This window comes from Suncus etruscus, chromosome 2 (genome assembly GCF_024139225.1).
Source record: "Suncus etruscus isolate mSunEtr1 chromosome 2, mSunEtr1.pri.cur, whole genome shotgun sequence".
Taxonomy (NCBI): Eukaryota; Metazoa; Chordata; class Mammalia; order Eulipotyphla; family Soricidae; genus Suncus; species Suncus etruscus.
Window position 1 is genome coordinate 41,893,334 of NC_064849.1, and position 9,049 is coordinate 41,902,382.

The 9,049-nt window shown below is 35.5% G+C and overlaps 1 non-coding gene across 1 annotated transcript; it reads right to left on the reverse strand.

The window, feature by feature from the left end:
- Nucleotides 1-666: 666 nt before the first annotated feature.
- LOC126002294 (U6 spliceosomal RNA) lies at nucleotides 667-769 on the reverse strand. Its single transcript, XR_007493044.1, has one exon. It is a non-coding gene; the product is annotated as a U6 spliceosomal RNA (small nuclear RNA).
- Between the last annotated feature and the right edge of the window lie 8,280 nt (nucleotides 770-9,049).

Below are 9,049 nucleotides of genomic sequence, written 5' to 3' on the forward strand. Positions count from 1 at the left end.
CTGTCAGGTCCCTGATGCTGGCTCACCATATGAATCTCACCACAAAGAGTGGTGAATGCAGTTAGAGAAATAACTGCACTGAGAACTATCATAACAATGTCGATGTGTGAGGGAAGTAGAAAACCAGTCTCAAATACAGGTAGTAGGGGAGAGAGAGATAGGGGCATTTGTGATGGAAATGTTGCACTGGTGATGTGGGTGTGCTTCTTATAATTGAAACCCAACTACAATCATGTTTGTAAACATGGTGTTTGAATAAAGATATTATTTATTAAAATTTAACAGGTACATTAAGATTAGAGATTGTGATATTTACATTTCCAATCAGTGGCACAAGTAAAGCCTAGAGTAAAATCATAATAATTTCCTATTCTAGTTATACCTGTTTGAAGCATGTTTGAAGCCTTTATGTCTAAAGTAACTCAATTTGTTTAATCCAGGGTTTATTCTAATCTTGTGATATTAATTACAGAGAGACAATTTTCAACAAGCTGCTGTGACAAAGTTGCTTGGTATTTGAAATTGTAGTCCTTACTTTCATTTTAGTGAGCAGAAGCATCAGAAATGAAATGAAGCAATTTGGTAGTAGAGAACTAAGAGAACATTCATACACGAGACCATCAAGAACAGAGAAAAGGTATATGTAAATTTTTAATTTTAATTTTTGTAAAGATAGAATGCATCAAGAATTTCCATGTCAACCTTGCACAGGGGCCATGCCTATCTTCACTGTATTGTTCCAATTTTAGTATATGTGCTGCCGAAGCAAAATCATATGTAAGAATTATTAATAAAACCAATATTTAAAACAGTTTCCAGCTATGGAATTATTTTTTTATTTTAAACTACTAAATGATGGGCCTGTAGTGATGAAATAGCAGGAAGTGACTTTGCATTTCACATGACCAGCCTTGTTTTGAGACTAGATGCCACATTTGGTCCGCTGAGCACCAGGAGTGATAGCTTGAGCACCTTGAACACAGAGCCAAGAGTAATTTCAGTATAATCAAATCTGGCTTCAAAACATAAAAACTAAAAAAAACACACTAAGTAGTAATCTTTTTCTAAACTTTTTAGTATAACCTCTTTTAGATTAAACTGTGTAGAAATCATTTCTGATTAATTAAGTCTATCAAAATAGACTTTCTGGTTTTCTAGCAAAGTTACATGCAAATGTCAATTTGGCAAATGTGATTTACTAAATATTGAATCATGTTAAAAATTAGTATTTTCAGTAGATCATACATTACATATTAGTACACAGAATAAAAATATTGCTATTTCCAATAAGAGTTATACAAATATAAGAGGTATACACATAAATATTAGTAAATGATATTTATTTATTTATTCCTTTTTTATAAATAAGTATAAAAACAAAAATGATGCTAAAACATAGGAGGGAATTTTAGGTTGGCTTCCAAACCTGATCTATACCACAATATTTTTTTAGCTTTAGAGCTGTATTTCTCTCAACTTCTATATAGTTCAACTCTCTGAACTCTGAGCCACTTTCTAAGCTCATCATATAAATCCTAATATTTACCTTGTATAATCCTTATTTGTGAAACAACTAATTGGCTTAAATAATATTCTTATCTAAAAAAATAATATTCTCATCTCTCCTATAGCTAAGATTCTTGGAATTCTACTTCCACCTTGGCCAGAATGAGAAAGTAGGTGGAGAATTAGATTCAAGAAAGGTAAAAAAAAGAAATGCTATAGCCTTAAAGTATGAAATAATTTTAATAGATGAAGCTAAAAATTTATTAAAGCAAACAAGAATGCAGAAAAGGATGATGTTAGTACATATAATAATTAATAACTAAGAATCATCACTGTTAAGAACAGAGCATTTGGCATGAATCAGTCTACACTCTATTCTTCCTCTCTCTACCATCTACCTAATACGTTCTCTAAGCATTCTATAACTAGTATAAGAGGTCTAAAACTCACATTGAGTAATATCGAGCTGGATGCCAGTGTGAAGAGCTAAGTAATGCAATATAGAATTCAATTTGAAGAGGGTTTAGTATCTCACAACAGCAGTAATCTCATTTCCTCTGAGAATCTCCCTTTCTTCCTTTCCCTTCTCCTTTATGTGTGATTTAAGCATTGGCTTATTATTTTAACCTTGTTATTCTAAGTGGTTTATTATTCTTGATGAATAATGAAGTATTATAATAGTGCTTATTATTCTATTCATTACAACTTGAGGCTGATTAGAAGTGAATAGATGCTAAGGAGCTGTTCCAATAGCAAAATTAAGTTTCTCCACTTTTATGGTTCTTATTTTTTAGTCAGTTATTTCCTGGTTTCATTCTTAACCATCTCTTTATCTGCTTTAAATTATTAAGGCATAGTACAGTAATTCCAAAAAATAAAAAATATTTTATGATGTAAGAAGTCATTTAAAATTATATTTAATTGATATATTACTTTGGAAAAACTCATGATCACTCTTCTAATGAATATGAGTATCTAACAAGTTTCTAGAAAAGTATCATAACGAGATGACACAATAATACCGCAAGAATTACTTAATGGATATCTTACTAATATTCACTAAAAAGACACCAAAGTTTATGCTGTTAGGGTTTCAGAGTACTTAGGATCTTTCTGTCCTACCTACTGACTAATTGTTAGTTTCAGCAGCTCATGAAGAATATATGTACAAAATCTATGTATATACATTCACATAAAAGTACATGACCTACTACTTCTGAGTTATGATTTAATCATTGTTAATCAACATGTTCTTAATATCAGAACATTTGCATTCTATTCTATAATTTTAATTCATTTTTGAGTTCATTAAACTTTAAAAATGTTCTAAAACCTTTTATATGATTACTGTAGCTATACAAATGAAATACAAAATTTATTGTATGTCATTAAATGCTGCTCAAAGACATTTTTCTTGGATTCTAATATGAAGTAATGGTAAGAAGAGCAACATATAATAATCATACTTTAGGGGCCGGGAAGGTGGCCCTAGAGGTAAGATGTCTACCTCCTAGTGTAGGACGGACCGTGGTTCGATCCCCCGGCGTCCCATATGGTCCCCCCAAGCCAGGGGCGATTTCTGAGCGCATAGCCAGGAGTAACCTCTGAGCGTCAAACGGGTGTGGCCCAAAAACCAAAAAAAAAATCATACTTTAAATAAATATTAAATTATTTTATTTTATATAATATCAAAAAACTTTTGTATTTGATAGTCCATATACTACTTTTCTTGTTTTAATTTCCAAGGTTGTTCATTTTTCTCTTAATCATAATGGAAAAAAACCCACTTCACCTGGTTTCCTGTCTACATTGATATAACAACTATTTTTGATAATATAATTATTTTCTTGGAAGTTCTATTGCTGCCCTTCTGACTTTCTTGTTTGATTTTATGTAATTTTATTCTTGCCTGTTTCATTTCTTTTACCAGAGGTTTTGATTTCATGGCTGATCAGAGTCATTTTACACAACCCACTCCTCTTTTTTTTATAGTATTTTGTATTTTCTCTTTATTAAACTATATATAGTAATTTTCATTCCCCCAAAAGAATGATGAGTTGTTTTTATAAATTCCTGTGTTTAAAAACATGTGACTTTATATTTGATGGTGACAACTTTGAAACTATCCTTTGGTTACATGATTCAAAAATATTTAAAATATTAAAGTTAAAAATATCTTAACTCATGAGCTAAAAATCGAGTTAAAGGAGTAAAAATGAGTTAAATATACATGAGTTAGATATTTTAAGCTCAATATTAAAGGACCTATTTCAAATTATTTTTAATCTTTTCATCAGATGTCTATCACTTTCACCTATTGATGAGAATTTTGAGAAAATTTTGTTTCTCCATAGAAGATCTTCACTCACACCAAAAAGAAATGAGTATTTCATTATTTTACTTTCTCACCAAAACTTAGCATCATTATTGCAATAAGCATTTTCATTCTTTTAGTAGGCATGTAATGAATGTAATTTTGAATTTATTTCTATTTAATAGTGACTAGTGAATTGAAGATACTTTCCTGTCACATATATTTGATAGAATGTCTCTTCTAACTACTCATACTTTTAAATATCAGGTTAATTTGGGTATTCTTATAACGTCAAGGGGATTGTTTTTGGGTGGCTACACCTGGTGATGCTCAGGGGTTATTCCTGGCTATGCACTCAGAAATTGCTTCTGGGCTTCTTCTGAGGAAACTGAGGAACTGAAGGGAGACCTGTCCTATGCTTCTCTGTCTTTTCTGAACTCTTGAAGCTCTCCTCAGAGCCTTGGGAAGTGAACCCCAAAAAAACTGCATTCTGAAGCTACCCAGCGAGCAAGTGAGTGAAGAAGAAATGGCTGACTGTGGGGATTGCCAGGTGAACTTCTGATTGCTCTACCTGCAGAGTCTCCACGCTGCTGTGCTCCTTCTGAGGAAACAGAGGACCTGAAGGGAGCCCTGTCCTGTACTTCTCTGTCTTTTCTGAATCCTTGAAGCTCTCCTCAGTGCCTTGGGAAGCGAACCCCCCAAAGCTGCATTCTGAAGCTACCCAGCGAGCAAGTGAGTGAAGAAGAAATGGCTGACTTTACAAGCCCAGAAAGGGGAAGCTGCTGAACTCTGCTGGAACTCAGATGCCAGCACCCCTATCTGCCTGTCTTCTGTGCTGTGCTCCATTTTTGGCCTGATTTCATCCTGTGTGTGGCTCATCTGGAGATGGCTTGCCTTCCCTGGAGTATTCCCTGGAGGTGAGCTTACATGCCCAGAAAGGGGAAGCCACTGAACTCTGCTGGAACTCAGATGCCAGCACCCCTATCTGCTTGTCTTCTGTGCTGTGCTCCATTTTCGGCCTGATTTCATCCTGTGTGTGGCTCATCTGCAGATGGCTCGCCTTCCCTGGAGCCTTCCCTGGAGGTGAGTTTACAAGCCCAGAAAGGGTGGGCCAGAGGAGCACGGCCGCTCCGCTTCACTTCCTGGCGTGCACAATATTTAGCCAATGAATACAACCACAACACGTAGAAAAACCCACAATACAAGTGTGACAATGGGGAAACAATGCAGGCCAGCACCAGACATAGAGAATGATGATGGCAACTCTGATGACTTGAACATGACCAACCAACTAGTCAGTCTCTCATATAAGGAGTTTAGAGTCGCAAAAAATCAAACAATAGAAAAATTACTCAAAGAATGGGAACAGATGAAAATAGAAGTCTACGATAAGCTCAACAGAAACAACTTAAGAATTATTAGAGTCCCAGAGACCCAGGAAGAAAATCTCCAGGAAGAATCAATGGTCAAGAACATCATTAAAAAGAAACAACCAGAGCTAATGAATACATGCAATCAAATCCTGCATGCCCGAAGAGTACCAACTAAAAGAGACCCCAGAAAAAGCAACCCAAGACACATCCTAGTCACAATGACAAATCAAAAGATAGAGACAGAATTCTGAAAGCAGCAAGACTGAAAAAGAGAAATTACATTCAAGGGAACATCCTTGAGATTTACTGCAGACCTGTCACTGGAAACACTCAAGACCAGAAGGCAGTGGTGGGACATAGTGACAAAACTCAATGAAATAAATGCTTCGCCTAGAATACTGCACCCAGCAAAATTCACTTTCAGGTTTGAAGGAACAATACATAGTTTCACAGTCAAACAACAGCTCAGAAACTTTACAGATTCAAAACCATTCTTAAAAGAAAAACTGAACGACCTACTTTAAGACAAGACTGACCAACAGACACACCAAACTTCGATATAAAGATGGCACTAACGCCCAGGACAACTCTTTCTCTCAATGTCAATGAAGTAATGCACCAGTTAAGAGACACAGAGTGCAAAATGGATGAAAATCTCAATCCAACCTTCTGTTGCCTAGAAGGAACACACCTGAATAGTCAGAACAAACATAGACTCAAAATAAAAGGCTGGAGGAAAATTATCCAAGCAAACAACACCCATAAAAAAGCTGGAGTGGTCATATTAATATCAGATGATGCAAACTTTATACTTAGGAAAGTTGTAAGGGACAAAGATGGACATTTTGTATTAATCAAGGGATATGTACAGCAGAAAAAAATCACTCTCCTAAACATATATGCACCGAAGGAGAGGCCAGTAAAATATTTAATAAAATTGTTGACAAATCTGAAAAAATAATATCAATAACAACAGAATAATTGTGGGAGACCTAAACACGGCATTGTCAACACATGACAGGTCAACCAGACTGAAACCCAAGAAGAATATACTAGACCTGAACAGAGAAATGGAAGAAAGAGGCCTAGTAGATATATATAAGACACTCCACCCCCAGAAGCCTGGTTACACATTCTTCTCGAATGTACATGGGACATTCTCCAGGATAGACTACATGCTAGTATACATAAAACATATCTCCATAATATCAAAAGGTTAGAAATTTTGTAGTCTACCTTCACTGACCACAAGGCCCTGAAATTATATGTAAACTACAAAGGGACACAGAAGAAAACTTTAATACCTGGAAGTTAATCAGCCTTGTCCGAGAGGAAATCAAAACCTTCCTAGAAACAAATGACAGTGGAGACACAAACTATCATAACCTATGGGACAAAGCTAAAGCAGAACTGAAAGGAAAATTTATAGCTTTGCAAGCACATATCAGGAAAGAAAGAGGCATACATGTATAGCTTAATGACGCAGCTCATAGAATTAGAAAGTGCTCAACAAAAGGACCCCAAAAATAGGAAGACAGAAGGAAATAACAAAGCTGAGAGCAGAAATCAATGAAGTGGAAACCCAAAAAACAATCCAAAAGATCAACGAAAGCAGAAGTTGGTTCTTTGAAAAAATAAACAAGATTGATAGACCACTGGCAAAACTAACAAAGAGAGAGAGAAACTTGATAACTCATATTAGGAATGAAAAAGGAGAGATCACTACTGATATGACAGAGATTCAAAGGGTAATCAGAAACAACTTTGAGAAACTCTATGCCAATAAAAATGAAAACCTGAAAGAAATGGATACATTTTTGGACTCCTATAATCTTCCATGGTTGAATGAAGAGTATGTAGCATATCTAAACTCACCTATCACTATTGAGGAAATTAAGATAGTAATCAAATGTCTTCCCCAAAACAAAAGTCCAGGCCTAGATGGATATACTAATGAATTCTTTCAAACCTTTCAAGAGGATCTTCTACCAATCCTGTCAAGACTCTTTCATGAAATTGAAAAAACAGGAACAATTCCACATAGCTTTTATGAAGCCAACATCACCTTGATACCTAAACCAGACAGAGATGCTATGAAAAAAGAAAATTACAGACCAATATCACTGATGAATACAGATGCAAAGATCCTCAACAAAATCCTGCCAAATAGGATTCAATGCCTCATTAAGATCATCCACTACGATCAAGTAGGTTTCATCCCAGGAAAGCAAGGATGGTTTAACATCAGTAAATCTATCAACATAATACACAACATCAACAACAAGAAAAATAGAAATCACATGATCATATCAATAGACGCAGAGAAAGCATTTGATAAGGTCCAACACCCATTCTTGATCAAAACTCTCACCAAGATGGGAATGGAAGGAACCTTTTTCAATATAGTTAAGGCCATCTACCACAAGCCAGAGGCAAATATTGTCCTCAATGGAGAAAAACTGAAAGCCTTTCCTCTAAATTCTGGCACAAAACAAGGCTGTCCTCTCTCACCATTCCTATTCAACATAGCACTGGAAGTACTTGCTATAGCGATTAGGCAAGAAAAAGGTATCAAGGGAATCCAGATAGGAAAGGAAGAAGTCAATCTCTCACTGTTTGCAGATGACATGATACTCTACCTAGAAAACCCTTTTTCTACGAAAAAGCTTCTAGAAACAATAGACTCAGATAGCAAGTTTGCAGGCTACAAAATTAACATACAAAAATCAATGGCCTTTCTATACACCAATAGTAATAAGGAAGAAATGGACATTAAGAAAAAAAACCCATTCACAATAGTGCCACATAAACTCAAATATCTTGGAATCAACTTGACTAAAAATGTGAAGGACCTATACAAAGAAAATTATAAAACTCTGCTCCGGAAATAAGAGAGGACACGTGGAAATGGAAGCACATACCCTGCTCATGGATTGGCTGGATTAACATAATCAAAATGGCAATACTCTCCAAGGCATTATACAGATTTAATGCTATCCCTCTAAACATACCCATGACATTCTTCAAAGATGTAGATCAGGCACTTTTGAAATTAATTTGGAACAATAAACACCCTAGAATAGCTAAAGCAATCACTGGGAAAAAGAATATGGGAGGAATTACTTTCCCCAACTTTAAACTGTATTACAAAGCAATAGTTATCAAAACAGCATGGTATTGGAATAAAACAGACCCTCTGATTAGTAGAATAGGCTTGAATACTCAGAGAATGTTCCCCAGACATACAGTCACCTAATTTTTGATAAAGTAGCAAGAAATACTAAAAGGAGCAAAGAAAGCCTCTTCAACAAGTGGTTTTGGCACAACTGGCTAGCCTCTTGCAAAAAAATTGAACTTAGACCCCCAGCTAGCATCATGTATGAAGGTTAAATCTAAATGGGTGAAAGACCTCAATATCAGACCCTAAAGCATAAGATATATAGAACGACATGTAGGTAAAACACTCCAGGACATTGAGACTAAAGGCATCTTCAAAGTGGAAACTGCACTCTCCAAGCAAGTGAAAGCAGAGATTAACAGATGGGAATATATTAACCTGAGAAGCTTCTGCGCCTCAAAAGAAATAGTGCCCAGGATACAAGAGCCACCCACTGAGTGGGAGAAACTATTCATCCAATACCCATCAGACAAGGGACTAATCTCCAAAATATACAAGGCACTGACAGAAATTTACAAGAAAAAACATCTAATCCCATCAAAAAATGGGGAGAAGAAATGAACAGACACTTTGACAAAGAAGAAATACAAATGGCCAAAAGACATATGAAAAAATGCTTCACATCACTAATCATCAGGGAGATGCAAATCAAAACAACTATGAGGTACTACGTCACAT